This window comes from Notechis scutatus, chromosome Z (assembly GCF_049901735.1).
Source record: "Notechis scutatus isolate UNSWTSFEM ecotype Mainland chromosome Z, rNotScu1.2, whole genome shotgun sequence".
NCBI classification, from domain to species: Eukaryota; Metazoa; Chordata; class Lepidosauria; order Squamata; family Elapidae; genus Notechis; species Notechis scutatus.
Genome location: NC_142025.1, coordinates 104,402,777 through 104,429,482, shown reverse-complemented (window position 1 = coordinate 104,429,482; position 26,706 = coordinate 104,402,777). Strand labels below are relative to the sequence as shown.

At 40.0% G+C, this 26,706-nt stretch overlaps 2 protein-coding genes across 3 annotated transcripts in view; both read left to right on the top strand.

Moving 5' to 3' along the window:
• LOC148129037 (vomeronasal type-2 receptor 26-like) overlaps positions 1–26,706 on the top strand; it is a 600,870-nt gene that overhangs the window by 272,809 nt on the left and 301,355 nt on the right. The window lies entirely within an intron of this gene.
• LRRC4B (leucine rich repeat containing 4B) overlaps positions 977–26,706 on the top strand; it is a 129,678-nt gene continuing 103,948 nt past the window's right edge. For both annotated transcript variants that reach the window (XM_026669513.2, XM_087948071.1), the window contains exon 1: positions 977–1,340. The gene's annotated coding sequence lies outside the window, so the exon portion shown is untranslated. The remainder of the gene's footprint in view (positions 1,341–26,706) is intronic.

Sequence of the window (26,706 nt, the reverse complement as noted above, 5' to 3'; positions counted from 1 at the left end):
TAGGTTGGTTTCCAAACGTTTCGTTACCAGACACGGATAACATGGATAACATGTCTGGAAACCAACCCACAAGCTCAGAGAACGAGCCTCCACCCTCATACCACACCTGAGCTATAGATATTTGCCACTGTCACATATTTCTTTCTAGCTATCCAACATTTTCACTGAAGGTCTATGGAGATTCTCAATCATCCCCATATCATGGTTGTCTCAAAGATACTTTTCAAAAGGCTACTGGACTTTCTTGGCTTTTTCTCCCTTAAAAAGTTTTTTTTCCTTGAAAATGTTTAGCTTCTTATCAAAGAAGCTTCTTTAGTTCTCACTTCACTTTTCATTTTTATTGAAGCTTCTAAGGTAAAGTCATAGCCAGATCCTGCAAACCCTGGGAGTCTTTTTCCCTGGGTTCTGACTCTACTTATGTTCTTCTTATTTAGTTATAGGTTATTATCCAATTAATCCCTGGAGAAGTGAAAGAGATGAGAGCAAAAGACTCTTGACAAGGCAGCCTTTTTTGGAGAAGCCAACCTAGCCCAAAAGTTGTCAGCCAATCAGTTCACCTTTTCAATCTGCATTTGCAGAGGGTGCTGACATGAAGAGACCTGGTCCCCATAATCTCGGCTGGATTTTAACAATTTTGTTAGATTTTAACAATTTTCTCTAATGAAGACTCCAACAAGCTCTCTCTTTTGGGGAGTAAAGCCAATCAGGAACGAGGAATACGGCTTCTAGCTTGTCGCGAGCACTTACTTACCAGACTTTTCCCCCTTCCGGCCCACCCAAAAATCCTCCCCAAATGCCATCTCCTCTCCTTGGCTGAGTATTGCGCCCATTTCCCCTTCGGGGCGCGCTATCTCGTTCTGGATGCCTCGCTCTCCTCCTTGGCTCAACCACTCTCGCCCCGCCCGCTTTGCCCCCCTCCCCGCTTCCTCAACCCCCACCCCCCTCCACTATTAGTATTCCACTCCCGTCTCTGCTGCTCGCAGGAGCGCTTTTGCTGCAGCGCTCCCGACGTCGTTGGTTGGTTGCCTGCTTGTGTCGGCTTCTTCCTTGGCAGCCGGGTCGGGTCGGAGCCGCCAGGACCAGTGGGTTCTTCCAGGTCTCCACTTCGCTTGCTTCCCCCTTCTCCATCGCCCACTCCCGAGGGCTTTGGCGAGGCTCCAGTTGGGTCTGCTCCGGGATCTTTATGGAGCCCAAGCAATAAAGGGACCGGGGGAGCCCGCAGCCTCGCCCCTCTCTGCCCCCCAACTGGGCACGCGGAGGAGGGTACAGCGGTCTTCGCCAACCTTATCAGGAAAAGAGGGGGAGCAGGGGATGCTGTCTCCGCGACGCCCCCCACTTTGGTGAGTGTGGGGACGAAGGGGTGAGGTTAGATGGTTGGGTGGGTGGGTTCTTTTTTTTTTTTGAGGGTGGAAAGGGTCATGATCCAGCTGAGCAAAGGGATGAGAGATGGTACATGCAGCAGGATGGATGCCTTATCATGAAAGAATATGAATGAAGTAGGGAGTTGAAAAGGTTAGATTGGGACAGTGATTTGATTTTTTTTTTTGGAGGGGGGAATAGGGCAGGCTGGAATTAATAGGAATTGAGAAGTAGGATGATGGATGGAAGTTGCTATGGAAACTGCACCATCTATACCCTGCTCAGTGGCTGAAAGATGCTGCACTTCTACCTCCTCCTTTCCCCCCTCCCCCTATACTTGGCAACCCAACCCCCTTCTGTCCTTTCTGATGCTGCAGGCAAATATCCCCAATCCACTATTTTCCACTTAATTTTCTCCACCCCAAAAATCTTCCTAGCAAGCATTCGGCCACTATGTCCTTTATAGAGCTCTCCACTGGCTCAGCCCCCTCCCCTTCATTGCTTGCTCCCATAGCAACACACGTTGCTTTCCCATCAAGCTGTGCTTAGTACTCAGGTCTGATACCACACCCCCTCAATGGGAGGAGAATTCCTCTTGAGGAGCCCCATATATCCCTATCTAGGCCTGGTTCCAACAAGCATCTCTGGGCTGGCTGCTTCCTGTCTTACTAGAAGCCTTCCCTTATTGCCTGTCTGCCAATGGGTCTGAGTCTCACTCCAGGAGCCAGAACCCTCTTCTGCTTGGATTCCAGTGACATTCTGGAAACCGTGGATATTTTCAGTGAAATCGTCCTGAGATTGTTAGGTCCCATGAAGAAATGTACCAAAAAGGAAGTTCAGAGAAGTATCTATCTCACCCTCTCTATCTCCATTGTGGAACTTGGATGATATCACCCAGATACATGATTCCGATCCCTCCCAATTAGTGTGGCTATAGGGTGATGAGAGAGAATACTAAGTTGGGAAAGTAGGTATGAAGCTATCAGAAATGTCCATCTGATTCATGAGCTAAAGTCTCTTCATCCTCTATGGATTTTGGAGTTTCCTTTTTCTCCATTTACCCAGAACCTCCATTTTTTTTCTCATGTAAGGACTGATAGTGCCAATTTCATCCTCCTCCAGAACTTAATTCAATGCCTTTAATAACCCACTCTGTGTGGATTTGGCTAATGCAAGGCTTATGGACTCTTCCTGTTTGCACTTGATTGGCATTTTACCATATCCTAATATTTTGAAAAATAGGGATCATAAGAATAGCTATATTTAAACTACCCCCCCCCACTTTTTCATACACTACCCATTAAAAATTCCCAATTTTCAAATTTTGCTAGCTGCCTTGAATATTTGCCAGGATTTTTTTTAAAAAAAGCAATGGCAAACTCCTTTCACTGTTACATACTGACTGTTTGTTTGTCTAACTCCAAGTCCTTATCTGTTGGTTTTTTCCCCATGCTTTCTTCACTTCACCCTTTCCTTGTAATTATTTTAATTTTTTTAGTCATTGTGTATTATGGGTAATCAACATGAAATTTCATAGGGTCTAATTCACAGCTGATGAAGGGCTAAAGCTGTGCCTGGATCCTATCACTTAATACTGCAGATGGGAAAACACATGACTGACTGTTCTTCCAAGCAAGCAGGCTGCATTAACCTGCACATGTTTAACCTGATTACTGAATTAACCATTTCTGGCTTCACACTATACAGCGTAACATACATTCCATCAAAGAAGCTGGATTTTCCCATGCTAATCCACAAACTAATTAGGAAACTGACCGAGGTTAACATGAATCAAAGATAACATCTAATTTTTTTACTGGATTGGATCAAATGTATTGTACAAATTCAACTTCTGTGTAACAAAGAAAGTTAACCACAACTTTTCACCCTAATATGTTCTATTCTGGATGCAGGGTCTTAAATGGAGAGGCATTTAATTATGCAAGCCTACACCTGCAATTTGAAATGATTGCACATTTACATGCAATGAAGTTTTCTTTGTGTATCAGCAGCCTTCTCTGATCTGGTATTCTCTGGATATGTTAGGATTGCAACTCCCAGAAATGAAAGCATAGCTAAAGACTAATTTGACTACACTACACTAATTTGTACTACTGTAGCATGGCTGTGAAAACTATGATTTGCAATCCCAGCACCTTTTCAGAATATCATTTGATACTATTTGAGAGGTTAGGTGAAGTGCATTGTTAGCCATGCTAATGTTTTACAATTAAAAAAAAATCCAAAGAGAGTTGGGATAACTTAAAAGCTAATCAACTTTATATTGTTATCACATTAACTTTAGTGTACTTTGGTGTTTCTCAAGTTCAGTAACTTGAAGATGTATGGATTTCAAATCCCAGAATTCCCCATCCAGCATCTTCAAATTGCCAAGGTTGAGAGACATTGGCCTACTTTGTGGAAAGATTTTTGGTGCGATGTTGCTATAATGGGTTTGAAAGGAATAGCTACATTGCACTGGCAATTTGTGCGAGAAATTCCTAATATTTATCCATAGCTTATTAAATTAAGCCATTTCCCAAATTTGCATAACATATTGAACTGTAAAGTACAATAACCAAACATGTTGGATTCAAACAACAATCTAAGCCACAAAATCACACCAAATGAATCCAACATTATTCAAGTATGTACCATTGTGTGAATGCAGCTTGTGTGCATCCTCAGTTGCAGAGATTGAAAGGTGTGCTTGGGTTAGGAAGATCTTACATTGTGGGACTTGGAAATAAATATGGGTCCAAGGATTTATGGGATTCACAGAAGGACCTTTCTGAACACTCTGGGATAGGCCTGTAGCAAAATATTTATCTGAAGTAGGTTTTCCCAACCCAGCTGCCCTCTAGATAGGAGAACCTCACACAATCTCAGGCTAATTTGGTGGTTGTTGAGAATTCCGGGAGCTAGAAGTCCAGGCCCTTGAAGAATACCAGAATAACAGAGTTGGGAAGGGAACTTGGAGATCTTCTAGTCCAACCTCCTGCTCAAGCAGGAAACGCTGTACCATTTCAGACAACGGTTGTCCAATCTCTTCTTAAAAATGAGGAAAGCTGACCTGCAGGCTTTTTTTCCTTTTAGTCTATTTGTCAGTGTTCATAACATAAACTTGCCCATATGAATGATGAGTGATTGCTGCTCTTGCATTTGTCTTGTGTGGCTACCATAATCAGCTGCATAACTCCAAACACAAAAGAAGAGCCTCTTGAGAACAATAATGTGGAAGGTGTTCCTTAAACACAGACTGAGGGCTTGCAGTGCTGATCCCTGGCTGAAACTAAGCAGGTCTGGGCTTGGTCGCTACTTGGCTAGGAAATCGAAATGCTTGGGACACTTCTATGGGATACAGAAGAGGAAGAGCAAGAATCCCCTACAGGAAACAAATATGAGTAGAAAGGCAAGGTGAAGCATCTTCGAATCAGAATCCTATAAAGTTATGTGGAAGTGAAAGATGGAGATGATATTCAAGGATTAAGGGCCACACTACTTAAAATTGTTTTGCAGTGGGATGGGGTGAAGTTTTTTACACAGAGTGATAAAAAAGGAGATAATAGAATTGGACTGCTGATAAAAGAAGGAAATGGTTATTTAGGTACAAATTACTGGCCAGTTTAGACTAGCATTCTCCAATATAGGCATCTTCTGCAGGGTTCATTCCTCAAATTGTAGAGTAAGCTACAATTGAGCTGGCTAGCTGGCTTCACTGTATTGTACTGTGGAAACCCAATGATTTACTGAGTATATATATGGATGAGCCCCCTCCAGTAAGCCATGGTGTGGTGTGTTTGTTTGGGTGCAGCACGTAATGTGGACACAGCCATTTTGTCTTGTTAGCTCAGATTTAACATGTTATTAGAAACTAGTAAGTGAATTGGATAACAGCTCCCAGCATCCATGGACAAGCTGGTCAAAGATAAAGAGAACTAATCCAATGCCTTTGGGAAAGAGGCACTGGACTGGATTATTCTGGTTCAACTGATAGTTACTTTTGTCTTCCTTGCAGATTTATTGGGGTTTTTTGGGCCGGGGGGGGGATGGTTCTGCAGGATAACCCAAACCCAAGCTTTCGACCCCCTCCCAGGGAACTCAACAGCCCTGTGAAGGAAAGAGAGATGTATTCCAGCATGTATAGATCATGATAATTTATGAAAATAGAATATTGTGCAGCCATCTGGTAAGGAGCATGCTGTGGGTGTGTGCATGTCTCTCTGTGGCACACATTTACAACCGTGAGTGCTGCTGTGGCTCAAGGGGGAATGGTGGGGGTCGGATTTGAGGTGGAGGCCTGTTTTGTTGCTGAATGTCAGGGCAGGCCAAATGGAGGACTGGTGATGCATTCGGGATTAATTAGCATTGCAAACAGTCGAATTCTTAACTGTGAGGGCTTTGGCCTGTATACATAAATTTGGGGCATTTTTTTAAAGTGTGTTTGCTTGACCTCTGCATATGATATGTATAAAATATAAAACTCTACACAGCTACAGCTACTAGAAAAAGTGGCCAAGAGCATGTGCTAGAAACAGTTGCCATGGCAATGGGAGCTAGAAGAAAAGGGATGAAAAGAAAAGAGTGAGAACCCAAAGTAGATGTTGCCTTGGTTGCTGCTTCTCTCATTCTCTCCCCAACATTTTGTCCATAAGATACAAGACAGTATATATTAGTCACTACAGCAGGGTCAAAATGTATTTTCTAACATGGGTCACCCAGAGTGTTGGGCTTCAATCCTATTACCCCCTGCATATGATGGGAAATGTATCTCTGCAAGGCACCAGTGGGAGGTGGCTGCACTTTAGGAAAAAGGAAAGAGATAATTTTGATTCCCCTCCTCTGTAAACAATCACTATCTTTTTTCATTATATGTCTGCTTGATCTGGAAAGCAATGGAAGAAACTGTCTCGTACAGTATTAAGTGCAGGGAAGGAAACTACAATAAAAGGATGGTGTAGCATTTGAATCATCTTGTGGGGAATGAAAGTGACTATCTACCTTTCTACATGGAATAGTGGATTGCACTCAGCAGATTAAATCACCACCTACATGGGCAGGTTCATACTCTAAAGCAAGCTAACTTGGGGTTTAAATAGTTTGTGGCTCAGTTTGTTTTGGAAACCATATTCTCATATTTAGCCACAATATGATTCTTCACTGGGCATTCAAATTGTGTGAATACAATAATTCTATTTTGTTAGGATTTAACATGCTGCATGAACTCAGCATAAATTTATAATTCTATGCCCAATTGCCAGTCTAGGACAATGCAGTCTTCTAGCAGAAATCATTTTAGATGTTCAGCTAAGCTCTTACACATAACATATTAGGAGATGTGTATCAAGAGGGCATCTATTCAGGTGAGTTTATTAAGGAGGATTCTCGTGGCCTCAAGTCTTCCTTGGCAGCAACTGGATCAAATGGCAACAAGTGCTTTAACAGATTAACAGAGTTGGAAGGGACCTTGTAGGTCATCTAGTCCAACCCCCCCGCCTAACCTGGAAGCCAAGGAAGCTGCAGACTGCTGGGTATAGGATTATATAATAATTAAGGATATTTAGACAATTGTCAGCCATCCAGTAATCACCAAAAGTTGTCAATGAGAATTTTTTCTAATTTTGATTTTTTTGTAATAAGTACTGATATTTGTAATCCTCAATTTGCAACTATTTGTTTAGCAATCATTCAAAGTTATAATGATTCTGCAAAAAATGACATGACCTGTCTTCACACTTACAACCCTTTAAGCATCCCCATGGTCATGTAATCAAAATTTGGGTGCTTGGCAACTGGCTTGTATTTATGACAGTTGCAGCACCCAAGGTTTTGTGATCATCATTTGTGACCTTCCACAGCGGCTTCCGACATGCAGAATCAGTGGGGGGAAACGGATTCCACTTAATGGAGGAAGTGTGATTCATGTAACAAGTGTAATAAATTTACTTATCAACCATAGTAAAAAAAAGGTCATAAAATTGGGTGTGATTCACTTAACAGTTGCCTTCCTTAACTATTTTATTTTTGCCTGAGGCTAATTAGTAGTAGTCTGAAAACTTCTCATTTGTTTGTCTAGTTATCTTCCTTAAATACCAAGTTAGACACCTTGTTACTCCTGAAAATTTCATTGCGAGACTGTTGTTTCCTGACTAAGTCATTACAAGTATTGTCTCCACTTAAATCACTTTGAAATCAATTAAAATGATACAATTTGTTTTCTTGGATCTCAGTTTTATTTTCTCTTATTTTCCTTGGCTTCTGCCAAATAGTTGAAACATTTATTCTCAGTATTACTGACTTATAGCTGACGTTACACAAAACGCCAAGACTGTCAGGTAAGGAATTATAAGTGGCAATTTATATATATTTAAAAAACTGAGATGACTTCTTTCCTTTGAAAGAGCAAAGCTGTGGACCAACTTTCTCTTTGATCACATGCAAGCACAATATAAATTGGGTCTGTTATTTGGGAATCAATCAGTTCTCTTAACTTTCCTAAGGGGCTAATTTTGTACCATTTGGGAGGCATTGATTTATGTATGTGCCTATATGTACTTGAAAGAGGCAACAACAACACAGAAAAAAGACAGCATCAGAACCATTGGAGTACATTTATTCCTTACAAAAATATATTGAATTTGCAGGATTCCTCAGAATGCATTAAACTGAAGGTGATTGGTGGACTACCAAGTAATTTTGGCGAGGGATCTCCCAAGTGGCCAGAAATGAGTTGTCTTTCAGAATGGCTGCAGAATCACATTAGTATCCATTACGTTTCAGCAAAATTTGACTTTGGGAAATCAAATCATTATCATCGTCACTATTTCATTATCCTGACATTTTCCACTATGTTCCTAGAAAGAAATTGTCTTTTCTGATCACATGAACAGGCCCTAAAATAGGGTTGAATCTTGAACAGCTACTTTTAAGGTGCAGCTACAAATATATTTGCATATGGCTCAGTCGTGTTCATGGATACTCAATACAAAATAAATTACCAGTTCTGGGCCACAGTAATCCAGATGACCGGCAGATGGCGATAATATGATTCAGAAAACTTTAACTCCTTGTGGCTAGTTGGATTTCTGCAGCCCAGACCCAGTAAACATTTTCAACTGAATTTACATCAGAGTAATTGTTCGTGCAATTTTTGGCACAGGGAGATCGTGAAAAGTCTTGGAAATAATTTTTGTTCCCCCATTTTTTTATTAACAAGGAATGAATACTTTTATTAACAAGGCAATTGTATAGTGCTCTTCCTGAGTGCTTTTTCTTGTTATTCTGTAATATTCAGAACCCTTGAGCTAGGACCATAATATTCTCATTTTCCCAGTCTAGAGTTGAATTCTGTTTCTTATGGACAAGTTGTGGAAAAAAAACCTGAGCATAATAAATATTAGGGGGTGAGGGGAAACTGAGGTAGCAAAAATCGAGCAAACCTCAAACAAAGCAGTAAGAATGGGTCACGCCCATTGACTACAGAATACAACAGAATAACAGAGTTGGAAGGGATCTTGGAGGTCTTTTAGTCCAACCCTCTGCTTAGGCAGGAAACCCTATATCATTTCAGACAAATGGTTATCCAATCTCTTCTTAAAAACTTCCAGTGTTGCAACATTCACAACTTCTGGAGGCAAGTTGTTCCACTGAATACAGGTAGTCCTCAACTTACAACCATAATGGATCCTGCCGATTATGATGGTAAGTCATGATGGTCATAAAATAGATCACCCACATGACTGATTTTATGACCTTATTTTTGTGATGATCGTTAAGTGAACACAGTAGTTGTTAAAAGTGAATTAATTGTACCCTATGGGCTGATTTGCTGAAAACCAGAAGTAAACATGGCAAAAATATTGTAAAACATTATTAAGAGTCGTGGTGGCGCAGTGGATAGAATGCAGTACTGCAGGCTACTTCTGCTGATTGCTGGCTGCCAGCTGTTTGGCAGTTCAGTTCTCACCCACTCAAGGTTGACTCAGCCTTCCATCCTTCCGAGGTGGGTAAAATGAGGACCCAGATTGTTGGAGGCAATATGCTGATTCTGTAAACCACTTAGAGTTGTAAAGCATTGTGAAGTGGTATATAAGTCTGAGTGCTATTGCTAGTATGTAACTAAAAAAACACTGCAAATGGGTGTAAATGCAAGCCAGTTACCGAGCGTGTGAAAGGCAGTCAGGTGATTGATGGGGCAGCCATAAACACTTTGCAACTGGTCATAAGTACCCTGGCAGATATGTTGTAATTTTGATAATTGCTAAGCGACTGGTTGTAAATCCAGGACCAGCTGTAGTGATTGGCTGGTCTACAGTATGTATGGGTGTATGAGAGAGAGAGAAAAAAAAAAGGGAAGTGGAATTCTAAATAAAACTTCCCCATTCTATAACATTTAATAGTGAGGTGTTACTTATTCTCTAGGGATATTTTGGGGAGATTATAGGAGTAGAGAGATGCTGAATTAGCAGGAACTAAAAAGTGAATGGAGACATTTCAGCTCAGACTAGCATAGCACTATTTCAAATTTGTTCATATAAATTTGTTAGTGCCAGATAAGTGGCCTAAGGCAAAAAGATCTTTTTGCATTTGTTATTTTATGGAAAAGGCTGTATAATTAAGATCCATCAGTCAGCAGTCTCAAGAGTGGTACAATAGTCTGCATGATAGACTAGCACTGTTCAGATGCAAACTCAGATCACAAAACAACAATATGTTTATTCTTATTTCTATTATATTGCAAGCATTTGACAAATAAAATAAATAAATAATATTCTACAATAGTTGTGCTCTCCAAGCAACCTTAGCCAGATCAGATGAGAATCTAAGAAATGCATTTGCAAAATATACTAAATTATTGTTAACCTTGTTTAATTCTGAGAGTGTTGTGCAAACCCAATATCTGTGATTAATTTATGATTCAGTGTAGTGTTTGAAGCCAGAAAGTAGGGTAAATCAGTAACAGGTTAAATGTGTTTTGTGAATATAACCATGAATCCAGGTCCATTAAGTACAATTGTTCTGCAAGAATACAGATACTTTCCTACTATATAATTCTTAAAAAATATATATCTGTGATTAATTCTGGGATTTTTTTAGAAGCAAAGCCGGTGGCTCTCTTTCATACTTCTGGTAAAGATCAGAATTGTCCATCTATGCACAACTTTCAACTTTGAATATTATTTCTGCTTCTATATGCCTCTGCAGCAGTGTGTGAAAAATATAATTGACTAGGTGAAATTCAGCATGTCCTGTTCTTATGTTTTTTCTATCCTGTCTGGCTGATGCTGCTGAGAAGCCCAAAAACAAGGCATGATTTCTTACCAAGTGTTCCTCCATACTCTATGTTTTTTTTCAAAGCCATGGTACACCTGAAACCTGGGGATCTATTTTTTAAAAATATCTAACAACCTTTGATTGCCATATTTCAGAGAATTGTGACTCCTTTAGAGATGACCTTGAATTGCAGGACTAGTCACCCATGACTATTATAGGACTGGTCACCCATGACCAATGGAATACATGTAGTCATGAAACATTTCATTTATATTCCTTAGCATCCTGAGACAGTGCTGCTGAAATTTATCAACAAAAGTCCATGTTGGATGTCAAAAAGTTTTAAATTTTTCTAACTTCAGCTCCCCATCCCAGATCCCTGAAGTGGTCCCCAAATCATACCATTATGTTAAAACACCATATTGCTATCCAAGGATCTGGTCTTCTTTTTAAAGCATGGAAATGCAATTAGTTTGTTTCACAAAGATTTGCTGCTTTCATTCCCATACTTAAAATCTACCTCTTAAGCCTGAGGATAGGTAGAAAAAGCCAAAGTCCTTTCCTTTCTGTTACTACTTTTCCATTGGGACATTGGTCCTGCAGCTGGCCAGGAAAGTAGGTGTCCATCACTAGGTTAGTAGGACATCTGTATCCATTATTATCTGATTTGTTTCCTGTTATGCACAGGCAGGTGTTTCTGAAAAGCCTGCAAACACTGCGTGATTTCTTATCAGATGTTTCTTTACGCTGGTGTTGCTGGTAAGCAAATCCGGGTCTGTTACTTACCAGAATCTAGGTATGAATTTGGGTAGAGAAAGAAAGGATTCCAACTCCAAATAATGAGATGCAATTATTTTGCTCCCTCATAGAGCAGGATCTTGCTGGCAGCCCAGTCTGCAAATGGCTGTCATGATTCTAGATCCATCAGAGGTGTCAAACTCAAGGCCTGAGGGCCGGACCTGGCCTGAGGGGTGCTTAGATCTGGCCTGCAGGGCCACCCTGGAAACAGCAAAGGACTAGCCTATGGTGCCTCTGCCAATGAAAACGGAGGTCTTGAGGGCCGTGTGCAGCCTTCCCAGGCCCTGTTTTGATTGTGACAGCTTCCTGCAGCCCTCTGCCAGCAAAAATGGAGCTGTTTTCTTTGGCAGAGGGCTGCAGGAGGCCATTGCAACTGAAAATGGGGCCTGGAGAGGCACTCAAGGCCCACCTGAGCTCTGCTTTAGCTGGCAGAGCACTTGGGCCACCACAGTGACATCAAGCTCACCATGCCCACTCTGGCCCCCAAGGTCAAACACAATCCTGATGTGGCCCTCAATGAAATTGAGTTTGACACTTCTAGATGATGGATCTCTTGTACCTAGGCAGATCCTTATGTGTCTCTTTAAATACACATTGTTAGTTACGAATAAATAAGAAAAAGAAATCCCTGAATATATATGTGTGACTTTCAGGTGGGCTCAAGCTTTTTTTTAAATTAAATATTTGTTTACAAAGGAAGAGAAAAGTTTCCTTACATTCCTATGGAAACTAGTATAACGTAAGAAAAAAGCAAGCAAATAGAAAAAGTGTAAGAAAAAAACATAAAAGTAAAATGATAAAAGAGAAGATAAAAAGAAGTACCTTCCAATCTTCTTAACAGCAATAATATTTATAGACTTACTCTATGGATACAACATAACTCTCTTCTTTCTATGATCTATCCTGTCTATTCATTTACACCATAAATCATAAGTTCATTTTTTTCTCTTTTATGCAAAAAATATGTAAGGGCTTTCCAATCAGCAATAAACTTAGAGACTTTTCTTTGATTAAAGAAGTCAGTTCTATCAGTGAGTAATTTTCACACAAGCTGATATGTTGCACTGCCAGATTAAGGATTTGAGAGTATTAATTACAGGCAGCAATTTGGCAAGGGAGAGGTTGGGGGGAGGGAGGTGGCATTGCTACAGTTCTGCCCACAACTCTTAAGTAGTGAGCAGAATGGGTGGCTTGGCAGAAGAAAGGGGACAAATTGAGTCGATAGGTGGAATGATAAAAAGTTGCTTTCCCTTTTCCTTTGCTGATGCTCTTTGCAGAAAGTGGAAATATATATATATATATAAAGGGTTGGGGTGTATTGCCACGAAGGAGATGGAAATATTCTGAGAAATTTGAATAACGATCCCCTTGTGACTGCAAGGAGAACATATATTTTGCAAAACACTTTATATGAGCCCACATATGCACCCACGCACACACACGTACGGAAGGTTTTCTGATACGTTCTATGAGAGAAAGGTTTAAAATTTAGGTGTTCTGTCCTGGAAAAAAGAAATGGAAAATTATACTAGCAAAATCTTGGCTGGGTTTTGAAAACAACATCAGACTTTTCACCCAAAATTCTTGACAGTACTCCTCTGCATACAGTTTCAATGGAGCGTATTGATATATACGTGGGCTGAATAGTTTATTCTGATAAAAAGAATATAAAGAATGGGAAGATGGGGGAGAAGTTCAGAAAAATGGGGGTGATAAGTTAAATTTCTCCAGAAAGTTGTGCCCTAAAGCTACTGGAAATTTAACTTCCTGCAGGTTTGATCCACATTTGTTTCCCTTCCTTTCCAGCATGTAGTGCGATATTAGCAAGTTAACTTCATTTTTAGTGAAACACGGAAGTTCTAAAGCTAGCCAAGGGAAAATAGCCTATTTTGAGAAACTTGCTGTTTGTTCAGAACACACAAACTCTCAGTTACTCTCACTATTATAGAATTTTATAGGTTTTTATAGGTTCAAAGCTTATGCAAATATTTTATTTGCTTCATTACTCAAACCTAAAAATAGAATTAGGAGATTAAGAAATAATTTTCCAATATATCACTTCTGTCTCTTAAAATTCCTTAAGAATTTTGCTGCTGGTTTTGACTGTTAAAATTCTTTCCTTTCCATCCTTTGCTTGGACAGCTTGAGATTTCAGATGTTGTCACGTATGGCTCACATTTCCCATATGTCATGATGTAAGCTGTGGGATTGATTCTGGGGTGAAATGGGTACATGAAGTTTTTGCCTTTACATGGGAGGTTGGGCTAATATTTTGCAGTCCTATTTTCTTTCTGTAAAAACAGCAATGTCTATCATGCCTTATCAATCAGCTTCACTAGTAGAATTGTTGAAAATGTGCCTATATGCAATCTATATCTCTACAGGGGTAAAGAAACTTCCAACTAAGCAAAGCAATCAACTAAACGAGAGCTGAAGTTCAGATTATTAGACAAAAATTAAAAGACAAGATGTAAACAGAAACTTGTGAAAATATAAATCAAAGCTTGCTATGATATGAATTGCATTTTAAAAAAATTCTGTGTCTATTTTGTGTTAGCAAATTGTTATAAAATGAAGAGGTCGATAGTCAGTAAAAAAGGTAATATAATCCATCTCTGTCTCTCTGTCTCTCCCTCCCTCTCGTGTGTGTACAGTACCCTATGTGTACAGTACCCCAGAGGCTTTCAATTAGTTAATAATTTTATGCCAAAAGTGGGCAATTTCTATTAGATCATGAGTTACAATTATGTCTCCTGACCTGTGACACTGTCCATAGTAGAAGATTCTTTCGTTTATGGTAACATCTGTGAAAGTGATGGGACTGAGCATTTTTGACCTGGATTTAGATTTGTTTTAGATATTTGATTGATGGCAAAAAAATTTCCAGACTCATTTTTGGCCCATTTTCAGTTTGAAGGGACTTCTAAAAGTGGAAATTAGAGCAGTCACCTCCCAGTGGCTTTCTGCTCTCATTCCCATCCTTGATTGTTATGATCAAACTGATGTTTTGACAGAGTGCACATTTATTCTGGAAAGCAAATGTGGATCATATGAGAATATTTATCCATCTCCCCCTCCCCCCGTCGATTGTTTCATTCCTTTTTTCTGATTTGCAGACTTAGATATTGGGCATCCTATCCAATCGGAGATCTTAGAGTGAATAGGATGGATATCCCACTACATCTGATGGGAGCATTTCATAGTAACTATCAATCATTAAAAAAGCCATATCCAGTCAAAATCTAGTTACACAATTAGACAATGAGGGCATATTATATGTTTAGGCAAAGAAGAGCACCAATGAGGGCAACTGAGAAAAAAAGTCAAGTAATAGAAATCAATGGACTGGAGAAAATTTTTAAGGAATCAAAAATGTTCATTAAAATCAATAACTAGTTGAAAAGTTAAAAGGCATTTATGTAAAATGAACAGGAAATGCACTACACCAATCAGTTTGTAAATAAATGTTTTTATTTATTTTGACCATATTTGTCCTTCCCCTAATTTGTCCTTGTTAACAAAACCATTTTGCTAGATTCTGAATGGGGATTATTTTATTTTATGGTATCTAATGAAATTTTATCATATATAACATGACATTTTATTGCATTATTAGATCCATATTGTATTTTCCTGGAAAGCAGCTTTTATTTTATAGAGATTAGGAACTAAAATACAAACAACTGTACTGTGAGAGCTGTCTCCCATTGTTGCTTATGAAAAAACATCAGGGAGAGGTGTTTTAGTTGAAATGTAGAATATAGGACTGGGATAACTTGCCATAGCCAATTCACCATGGCCGTTCACCATGGTCATCTCACCATGGCCAACTTGTCACAGCCAATTCACCTTGGACAATCCACCCTGGCCATCTGGCAATGCCAATTTGCCACAAACAATTCCATGAGGGACAACTCCATGTGATGAATGTTGTCTACTATTGTTTCTTTGACATCATTTCCATTGACAAAAATGGAAATGATGCCAAAGAAACAGTGCTGCATAACATTTATTGTGCTGAGTTATCCTGCATGGAATAGTCTGTGATAAGTTGTCCCATTCTGAATGGAGAGGTGAAGAGTGGGCTTGCTTGGTCCCTTATATTTTATAATAATATTGCGTGACTGGTTTCAGCAGGATATGTACATACCGTGAAGTTGGAGTGCACATTCCTTTATGTTAAATGGAGAGTTTTATATGCTAGGAAAAGAATGAAAGCTTTACTTTTTTTACTGTCCACAATTTTTCCGTCTATGCTCCAGCACATCCTACATAGCATCACAAGGCTCTAGTTTTCAAGGTAATGACGTTTTTTTGTACAGGCAATCCTCGTTTAATGGCAGCAATCGGCACAGCAATTCAGGTGTTAAGCTAAGTGGTTACTAAGTTAACTACAACTGTTCTTATAATCTTCCTTCAGCTTTCCTTTGCTTTGTAGGTCTATGATGGTCATAAATATGAAGATTGATCATAAAGTTACTTTTTCATCATTGTTGTATGGTCACTATTTAAGGATTATCTTTATGTCACACTTTGGATCAGGTCTCCATCCACTGCAGTTTCCAGTACCCTTTCTGCAAAGATAACTTCCAGCTATCAAACAGCTCCCCACCCAACATACAAGTACTTTTAGAAGAGAAGGTAGAATAAAAAGTAGATTTTTCCCCTTTCCCATTTGCACAACCCAATTCACATTCTATATGTAGGCACAAAGTATTCAATTTGAGATAGTGCTGTGCTGAAATTTGCTTTGTAATATTACAGACATTTTGTTCCCCTGTGAAACAAGCTTTTCTCTCCCTTTCTTATTTGTAGGATGAGATATTCTCTTTGTAATGCTTTAAAAAACTGGTGGAAGGCTGCCACTGTGTTGCTGTTATTTTCCATGCACCTCTTTCCACTACTCTGAATCCTCCTTAACTTTTCAATATTTCTAATCTGAAAAGGCTCTGGAAGGAAATCTGGCATGATATATATTTTTAATCTTGGGATTGAATTGAAATACTATATCATAAGACAAGGAAGTTGCAGATGCTGGGAAGATGGTTATATAAGGAATAAAGATATTTGCATACCCACACCTGGATTCCTTCAAAATTACACAATAATACACTACCCATAGCAATTTCGCTCCAATATTCTTCTTTTTCAAAATAAGCTTCAGAAAAAAAATGTCCTCTCATCAAATTAGTTGAGAAGTGATTGAAAAAAAGTCAGAGGAATTTTTCTAGGTGGAACTATTTTCAGATTGGCAGATAGACTTGCACCTGAGCTCATTTAAACTATATTTTACAATCGACAGATAATTTTAAGAAGGTGGGAGGGAGAAGTTTTAAGAAGGTGGGAGGGAGAAGTTTCCAGTCTCCTGAAACTTCCCTTTGAAAATGACTGCAATTACATGTCAGTCTAAACCAGAGCACCTGGTTTGATATGCCAACATCTGTATAAATCATTGCCTGACTAGGGAAACAAATCAACGGCTAATCGTTTTTTCTAGTATTTAAACCCAGGGTTAAAGTATATTGCACCCTAAGAAGATCAAGACTTTCTGTGAGAATTTTAAACTGTTTCCAGTTTCACTAACTTAGCTTGTTTGTTTACTTCATTATATGGCTAAGAGGCAGGCTGCATCTGTGGGTGGATAACACATAAACTGTGCTTTCATAATTAAGTAAAGGAAACACAGCTTATTGTTTAAAGTCAGGATTTCTGTCTTAGAACAAAATACAGTAGAAATGTGGTCACTGAGACAGTACCTTTCCTGGGTTTTCAGTATGTTCAGATTGGGTTTGCCCATTGTGCTAAGCCATGGGTTAATTATTTCACTGAATGATCATAATTCATAAAATGTGCTAAGGCAAAACTAAACTAAATAACTATGAATTAAAATGTTACACAAAGCAAGAATCAAAATTGCAACAGTATACCCACACACAAACACACACACATACACACACAAAGCAGGATCTTTTCAATAGTGGCTCCAGTTTTATTAAACTTCCTAATGAAGTTTTTCACCACTTTGCTTTCAGTTAGGCAGCTACTTCATTCATGTCTATTTAAACAAGTTTTTAATTTCTCCCTGGAGTTATACATGATAAACCAATTCATATTGTTTTTCTCTCTACATATTATTTATTGTTTCCCATTAGTGCATCTTCATTGCTATTCTTTCAAAAATCTTCAAAACATTTTAATTGTTGGAAGCTGACCTGATTTCTCAAGGAAGGGCAGGTTATACATATTTATAAACTAAAACTACACATGAGAAATTTTGAAAGAATAGCATCCAGTATATAAATCTAAATCCAAGTGATACTACAGTTTGACGTAAGAAATGACTCTGGTGCAAATGTGGCTTTGAGTAAAGTTTGAATCTAGAACATTAACTATACATTATAAGTCCAGGATCAGAGCTATTCTTATTATTACTGCATGGAAAACTATAATACTGGACAAGAAGTAAAAGAAAACCCTACTCATCTGATGTAAATCGAGAAACAAAATGCATAAAACAGCAGATGATGCAAATACAAGAAATTCTGCAATGGTAGGAAGTCGACGTGTATGTTCTTCAGATGACTGCACGTGGCAGGTCAAAGTGAAGGAACACAACTCAGATTTGGGTACATTGGAATACAGGATATATAGAAAATAACCTATGCAGTTTCCACAACCTGTGTGGTGACCCCTTGATGAGCTGGGAAAACAGCTGTAGAAATTTGAAAGCAGTAAATCAGGAATGTGAATGGGACACTAGCATAAACATATGATTTTGGCAGCAGATTGCTGGCTAGAAAAGGTAAGGGAAGAAAATGAGACAACAGAAGGCATATGGTTGAGTTGAGAGCTACAGTTCTATTCCTCCTCATTGGCCTAGTTGACTTCATAATAGATTTAGACAAATCAAGCATAGATACAGGGAGCAAATGACTGATAGAGGTCAAATCTTACCCTAACTAGACAATGATAAATGTAGCTTATAAATTTGCAGGTTGATTAACAACTGGGCAGCTCAGCTTTAAAAAGAAAGAAATCTTCAGCTTGCAGACCCACTTTTAATCCCTGTAATGGAATGTAACAAGACCCCTTTCACATTAAAACAAAACAGAGCATTAGTCCTTGTTTTTCTTTTTCAGGATGACCCAGTGCAAATGAATGCAGGTTCTTATCTTTCTAATAGTTGCACAGAACAGATCTGAAATTTTGACAGGAACATTCACAGAGGTGAAAATAAAGATGAATTTTTTCATTAGAACTTCAACACAATAATTAAAAACAACTTCTGTTGACCCAAGAGCTGAAGCAAGAGTTGTGTGGTATCGCAGGAAGAGCATTCCATGAGTGGGCAACATTACAGCTTATGTATGAGGAGAGTGTGGGTATCTAAAGTGCTCACAACATTTATGGCATCTGTTTTGTTCCAGTTCCCTGTCATGTTCTCCAAAAGTCACAAAGGTAGGTAGCCTTTTGCAGGTTTGTATTGACTTAAAGCAACATAATGGGAACAGATCTTCATTGGCACCACTGTGGAATATATGTGTGTGTGTGTGTGTGTGTGTGTGTGTGTGTGAGAGAGAGAGAGAGAGAGAGAGTGAGAGTGTTGGGGAGCCACCATCCAGATGTAATCTGATTCTGTTATTACTAAGTTGGTACCATGGTTTGCATTCTGACTCCTTAATTACTAAAATGGAGAACAGCAACTTAATGACTAAATAGTAAAGGCCATTTCAGCTCAGTCATAGGTGTAACCCACCAGTTAGACATTCAAAGGTTCTGTTCTCCAATATGCTTCACTTTCTCAATTTAGAGGAAGGATTGCCCTAGTTAACTTTGGAGACTTGATTCTTAACTGTCCCCTTCTTACATAGGTTTAAACTAACTTCCCAAATCAGCCATGTTCTGCAAACACCACAGATTGTGGGGTTAATTAAATTGTGTCTCTTCTGAGATGAAGAAGTCTTAGATTAGTTGTGTGAAAAAATGAGGTTATCTAAGAAGTCTTAGATTAGTGGAGTGAAAAATGAGGACCGTTGCAGTGTCTATGGCTGTGTTAATTTTAATCCCTTGCAGCCACACGGGAAGGTGAAAAATGGGCAGAAAATAAGTGGGAAGTGGTAACATCTCTCCTCGGTGGTAACTTGTCCACAATAGCATTAACCCCAATTCTGCCCTGTGGATTTTACAGAACGTGCATAGGGAGCAAAGTAAGAAGACGAAAGTGGGGGATGTGACCTCTTTGCAACATCTGGAAGACTATAAAAATAGTTGGTGAAACATGGATCCTGCCATCCTTGATTCTATGATTTTGAAAGACAATGATGAATTGCCTGAAGGAAAAGAGATGGCAGGGTTGAATATGTTGCAGGAAGAGACGAGAAAGATGCTTTATCCAGAATCAGATCATGAGCTTAAATACTATCTGGGTTTATGCAATAATGTAATCATGTTGATTGAATTAACTGATTTTCTTGGTTTAGTCAGAACAGTGGCTTGGCTGAGTTAACACAACACAAAAGAATTACCCAGATAAATACACTCTACCTAATGACAAGGACAATTACCTGTGTTTCCCTGAAAATAAGACTGGGTCTTATTTTCTTTTGGGCTCTAAAATAAGCACTGGGGGTGTCTTATTTTCCCCCTTCTACGGGAGGCTCACTACTTCTGCTTGCTCGCAGTGGGGCAGGAGGCTGTGCGATACACCAGTGATGTCACCATGAGGTAGGGGGTGGTGGAGCGGGCAGCCCTGCACCACCTTACCTCAGGGCCCTCCACACCCCGACACCTGCTTCAGCTTCCTGCTCCATTGTGGCTGCAAACAAGCAGAAGTGGGCCAGTGGCCATGTGGGCCACTGAGAAACGTTGCTGCACATGGCTGCTGGTGCTGCCGCTGAGAGACAGGTGTTGGTGCACGGATGGCCTGGCTGCAGGGGTCCTGAGTAAGCCAGTGTAGGGCTCATGGGACAGCTCCACCCCCCCTTCCTCATGGCGGTGGCACTGCAAGTAACCAGAAGGAATGCGCTTAAGTAGGGCTTATTTTGGAGGTAGGGCTTATATTAGGCACACATGTAAACCATGCTAGGTCTTATTTTTTGGATAGCTCTTATTTTCAGGGAAACAGGCGGTTTATGCAAATATAATATTTAGGCTTTTACTGGCAAGAATAAATACGTTGTTTGAATGTTACTTTAATGATAGCTTCTTGAATAAGCCACAAAAGCTGGATTCATACAACACTCTGAGTAGGCAAACATTTGGCAGCTAAGGCCTTTGTATGTGTGTGTGTGTGTGTGTGTGTGTGTGTGTGTGTATGTATATGTATATGTATATATGTGCGTGTGTGTGTGTGTGTGTGTGGAGAGAAGGGTAGAATTTGTTCTGCATTTTTATTTTTTTCCCCTTGATAAATTTAAATATACTGCAGACTTAGGTCATCTATGTTACTGCTTGTTTTTAAAAATGAAGATATTGCTAAAATATTGCAATTGATATTGGATTTTGGTGGCACAAATTTGGGGCATCTGTCTAGGGATTGTGTAAGTGGGGGGAAAAGGCTTCAAGTTTGGGGGAAAATGGCTAAATGTTGTGGTGCTTTTGAAGAGTAGGGAGACTCTCCAGGAAACAGGCGGTGTGTGTGTCAGAAAAAGGTGCTTTTGAAGGGAGGTTGCAAAAAGGACACATCCTTTACTGTGATGTTAAGAGTAATTCTGGGAAATTTAGGCAAAGACATAAAATTCCAATCAGGAAGGGGAGGAATTGATTCTCTGACCAGAGATTTGGAGCAGGTGAATATAAAAATATCTGAACAATGAGAATAAAAAGCGGATCACCCTCTGCAAAATTCTTCTTCCCTCGCAGCCTGTCAATTCTAATCCTCTCCCTCTCCCCCTTTCTCTCCCTCTCCCTCCCTCCCTCCCTCCCTCCCTCCCTCCCTACACACACACACACACACACACACACACACACCTGCGATTCTATTACTGCTTCCACCATGTCAAATACTACGGGTGTCCTTGTCCTGGTGTTCCCATATGGTAGGGAAGAGGTGCAATCCCTCATCAACGTTTCTCAATTTCTGCTCCTCTTTCCCTCATTGTGGGTCCAAGGAACGTGGGGAGAATATCACTAGGGAAGACCATTTCCTAGCTGGCAGCTACAGCCCTTTTCCTCCTCCCCCCCTGCTTCCTTCTAGTCTAGCTCTCTCTTTCACTCTGTTCAGCTGGAGGGAACTGGGCAGACCTCTGCGGTGGGCTCCTCCTTTGCATCAGTTCATTTCCATGCACCTCACATCTGTGCTTGCCTGGCCCAGCCCAGCCCAGCCAGCAGCCGTTGGTTGCCTCTAGCCACTGACATTGAGAGAGGGAGGCAGGATTGCAGATGAGGATGGAAGTGTGTGTGTGTGTGTGTGTGTGTGTGAAGAGGATAAATGGGATGATCAAGACTCCTTTGAAAAGAGAGCATGGACTAATCAAAGTGGATGGGAGAAGGAAGATAAAATCTGGACAAGGACTTTGAGAATTTTCCAGTGTGCTTATAAAAGAACCAATCCCGGGACATCTGGTGTGTGTGTGTGTGTGTGTGTGTGTGTGTGTGTGTGTTTAAAGGGGAAGAGTCCCCAATCATGAACATGAATGTGTTTGCTTCATTCCCTTAAACATCCAGAACTAAAAGAGAGACTTTGAAGGTCAAAGAATGATACAGTACACTAAGCCAAAATCAAGCAACCATACTGGCTATATTCACACAATACATAAACCAAATTTAAAAAGCACAATTGCTCTGTTCGCTTTGCATGCTAAGACAGAATAATTGAAGCACATATGGTTTAAAGATGACCTGTTTCCTACACTATGCTAAAACGAATACTCCAAGCACAAATATAGCATATACTATTCTAATGTATGAGATGAACCAGGTCATCATGTTAAATTTGCTTTGTTTAAATGTGCTTTGTTAACTTTGGCTTAGCAAAGGAATGTAGGAATGTTTTACAAGTTGACAGGGAACACGTGGTTTAGTATTTTATGTGGATATGGCTGAGATTCAAAAGAGACACATACAAAAAGGAACTTTTGGACATCTGAAGAAGAATTAGAATTTAGGGATCTGGGAGAGAAAATCTGGATAAAATTAAAATACTTGTAAAGTATTGTAAAAGGAGATCAAGTTGATTTAGGAGATGGAATTCTTGCCTTTCTGGGGTAAAAGTCAGAATTCTAACCACTATATGATCTTCATGTTCCTTGACAGAGGCAGAATCTGGAAGGTGCAAATTTTCTTATCTCTGATTTAATAGGATCCCTGGCTAAGCACTGCCTCATGCTCAGCCTAAGTTCAGGGGACAGCAAGATAGGTCTTTCTGAAAGAAAAAGCTCCCATGTGCTTGTAGATGGAGAGCTCCAAAAATTAACAATGAGAAGGCATTATAGAACAATTTATCTTTCTCTCCTTATGGATTATTTGCGAAGGAGACAGAGATATAACAGGAAGAAAACGTGGAGTGATTCCAAGTGAAAAATAATCTAAAATCCTTGCAGCGGTGCAGAGTGATTACATAATAAGAGTATGATTTGATTCTTGAAGCCACAAGGGACTTCCCATGGGTGGTGTAGAGTGGTCAAGAAGAATAATGGCATAGTCAGGAATCAGGAAAGGGGGCTCCTCTTACGTAATAAGGTCAAGTGGACTTAAGGCACATTGTGTAGGATCCTGGACATTTGCCTTGAGTCTTGCTTTGGAAGAGAGGAAGGCAAGGTTTTTACCGCAAAGAGTGGACCTCAGACATGCTGGAAGGAGCCTTGATTTTTGCATTCTTTAATGTAATAAAACAGTGACGTCTAATGCATTGCTAGTAGCCAAGATGGCTTGATACTATACCTATGGATTTCATATGATTGTTTCTAACTGTTTGCTTCCATCTTGGGATAAGCACTTGAAAGCCAAGAGGCCTGGCTTCTTTGAAAATGGCAATGACCAGGAGCCTTATTATGAAAGGAAGGAATGACATTGCCAAATGCTGATGCCACCTTTGCACCTTACCCATAATAAAAGCTAGCTTCCCCTCCCCAGCTTTTCCCTCCTCAAAGAGGCTGCTGCACATCAGGCAAAATTAGTGCTGACCAGAAAGCGAGATAGGAAATTGATTCCTGGGGCTGGATTCATCTTCTCTTTCTGACCTCTATCGATGGCCTGTCACCCCTGTGCCTTCTTTGTCTCCCATTGAATTCCATTACCTGGGAGAGATGCGGGGGGAGAGGAGGGAGGGAGGGGGAGGGAGAGAGAGAGAGAGAGAGACGTTCCCTCACTTTGCCCCACTGATCCAACCCTCTGCAGTTTCTGTGTTTCTCTAGAGAGGAAAGGAGGAAAGCATCATTCTTAGAAGAAACTGAAGCCGAGACATGAAGGGATATATACCCTAGGTATATACCCTCTTGCTATGACTGGTATTGATGGTGGTCCTTGCCCTCCTCTTACTCATATCTGGGTGTTTTCTTGATTTTTTTTCTCCTGAACTATTTTTCTTTTTAAATATCTTCTCCCTCCATGCCTTTGCAAGCAATGACATTGACGTGTCTGCTTATCTCTTTCCCTTAACTTTTCAAATAATTTTCAAGTTTAGGCAGTGCAGACAGGATCTGTTCCAAGCATTAAAGTTTTAAATAATAACTGTGTGCTAGTTGTGTCAAAAAAATTGTACTACTGGTTCTGTGGGCGTGGCTTGGTGGGCGTGGCAGGGGAAGGATACTGTAAAATCTCCAATCAGAGGTGGTATTTGCCAGTTCTCCGGACTAGTCAAAATTTCCAGTTCTGCAGAACTGGTCAGAACCTGCTGAATACCACCACTGCTATGACCCATGCAGATTACCCTAGCCCCGTGTTGGCGAACCTATGGCATGCGTGCTGGAAGTGGCATGCAGAGCCACTTCTGTCGGCATGCGAGAGCTCGCTGGAAGAGCCCCACTACGCATGTATGCACGCCGCCACCGCCTGATAGCTAATTGTTGGGTATCTAGTGTGCATGCGAGGGGTGCCTTAGCTAGCCTAATGCTGCCACTAGATTGGACCTTAAGGTTCAATCTGGTGGCACTACAGCCAGGGGTGGGATTCTACCAGTTCGCATCTATTCTCTAGAACCGGTTGTTAACATTCTGAGCAGTTTGGAGAACCGATTGTTAGAAGAAATTACTGGCCTAATCCTGTAAGGAAGGCAGGAAGGAAACATTCTGGTGTTGCTTACAGAAACTGCCTCTCTGTTAACCCTTAGTACATTCTTGGCAGGACTAGACTTCCTGTCTCAGGAACTTCTCTGGAGTTTTTCCCCCCCCTCCTTTGCTGGTACTTTGCTTGTGTGGAGTGACCATTCAAAGTTACAATGGCACTGAACAAAGTGACTTATGACCATTTTTCACACTTACGACTGTTGCAGCATCCCCATAGTCATGAGAGGCCAGGCGAGGAGATGCGTGCCTCGATGTGAGTGATATTGGCCATGTCCAGCCAATAACATGACCACCTAAGCCACATCCACCCAGTCACATTACCACCAAGCCACTCCCACCAACTTAGCCACGCCCACAGAACCAGTTGTTAAATTTTTTTGAATCCCACGCCTGACTACAGCTAGTTCTTGTCTAATGACTTTATTAAGCAACCGTCTGCAGTTATGACAGTGATGAAAAAGTAACTTTAGGACAAATCGTTGCATTTATGACCACCTTTGTAGGTCTGTAAAGCGAAGGGAAGTTGAAGTAAGATCATAAGCAAGTTGCCGTTTCATTTAGTGATTCAGTTTGCTTAATGACTGAATTAGTGCTCATAATTGTGGTCTCTAAATGAGCACTATCTGTACTGCAAGCTCATCACTAGGCTTCCCGGACTGCCTTGATGAAAGCCTCTTAATTCCTCTCTTCTCGACCTTACATTTGCCACTCAACAGACCTCTGCGGTGCCAGTAGCACCACTTATGTTAGCTGCATTTTGAGTTTCTTTTGACAACAAGAAGAGAGCAATCAGGGTCTGAAATGCATTACCTTTACTTTATATTTATTGCACTAATGAAACAGTGCTGATGAACTATCTGGTTGACATTTTGCTCAATCTTACAAGTGATGTACCCCCAAAATTATTAACCCACAAATTGGGTCTCTAAGAATAATAAACCTCAAATATTCCTGTTTGACATTTGTATCTCCCAAGCCCTCCTGAAATGACTTTAATCGTAGAGTGCATTTTATAGCCCCTTAGCTCCTTTATTTTGCAAATTAGGAATTACCTGACATTGTTCTCTAATTTGTAATACAATATTGTATGGGGATTTGTAAATCCAGGATTGTTGCTTGATGGCAACAATTGAGACAATTGTTACAGGTAATGGTGCAGTGATTTCTTCATTTTGAAGAAGTTTTCACTTTGTTATCTCAACTAGGGGCTGGAAAAAAAAATCTGCCTCTCTTGAAAGGATATTTTGGTTTATTTTGGTAAAATGTTCTTGTACTTTGGATGTTGTGCTTTTGGCAGCTGCATGGTGAGTGAGTGATTCTAGGAAGGATGTTCAACTTATATTTGCCTTCCCTTAAAAAAAAAACACCTTCAAAACTGCAGCTCTTCCTGGAAGGTTCATGTGACTACTTGTTTAAAGATCTAGGGGCCCTAAAATGATCCAACTAAAATGATCCCAAAAAGCAATCAGACAAATTGGAAGACATTTATTTTATTCTCCATATTCCAAATCCTAAAGCTGATTTAATACATTTTTTTAAAAAACACCCACCCACACACATCTGTATATAATAAAGTTTAGGATTTGTTAGACATTCCTATCAGTTATTAACTCAGTTAACAGTATGTTAAACAGATCTGCTCAATGTGGCCTGAACAAAATTCTCCTAATATCACTTTTTCAGCAACTCATACCTATTTTTTGTACAGTCAAGAACTCAAGTCATTTAATTACATCCCTTTCACAGATTTCACATCCTTGCATAGAATGTGCAAGATGAAAGAAAAGCAGAAGCTTTAGGCAAAGCCAAGAATGCTTTACTATGTAGAAAACAGGCTCCAGTTTTATCTGTAAAAGAAACTGATTTCCAAAGAGCCAGTGGTGATGAATGGAAATACTCTTCATATAAAAATGTAAGAGATTAGCTACAATGGGATCTGGTGGTGGTGCCACAAATTATTGGAAGATAAACCAATATTGTAGTTGTTACTTATAAAGGCTAAAAGGAAATGCATGTTTGGAGGCAGTTTATTAGTTGCAAGAGTGGGACAGAA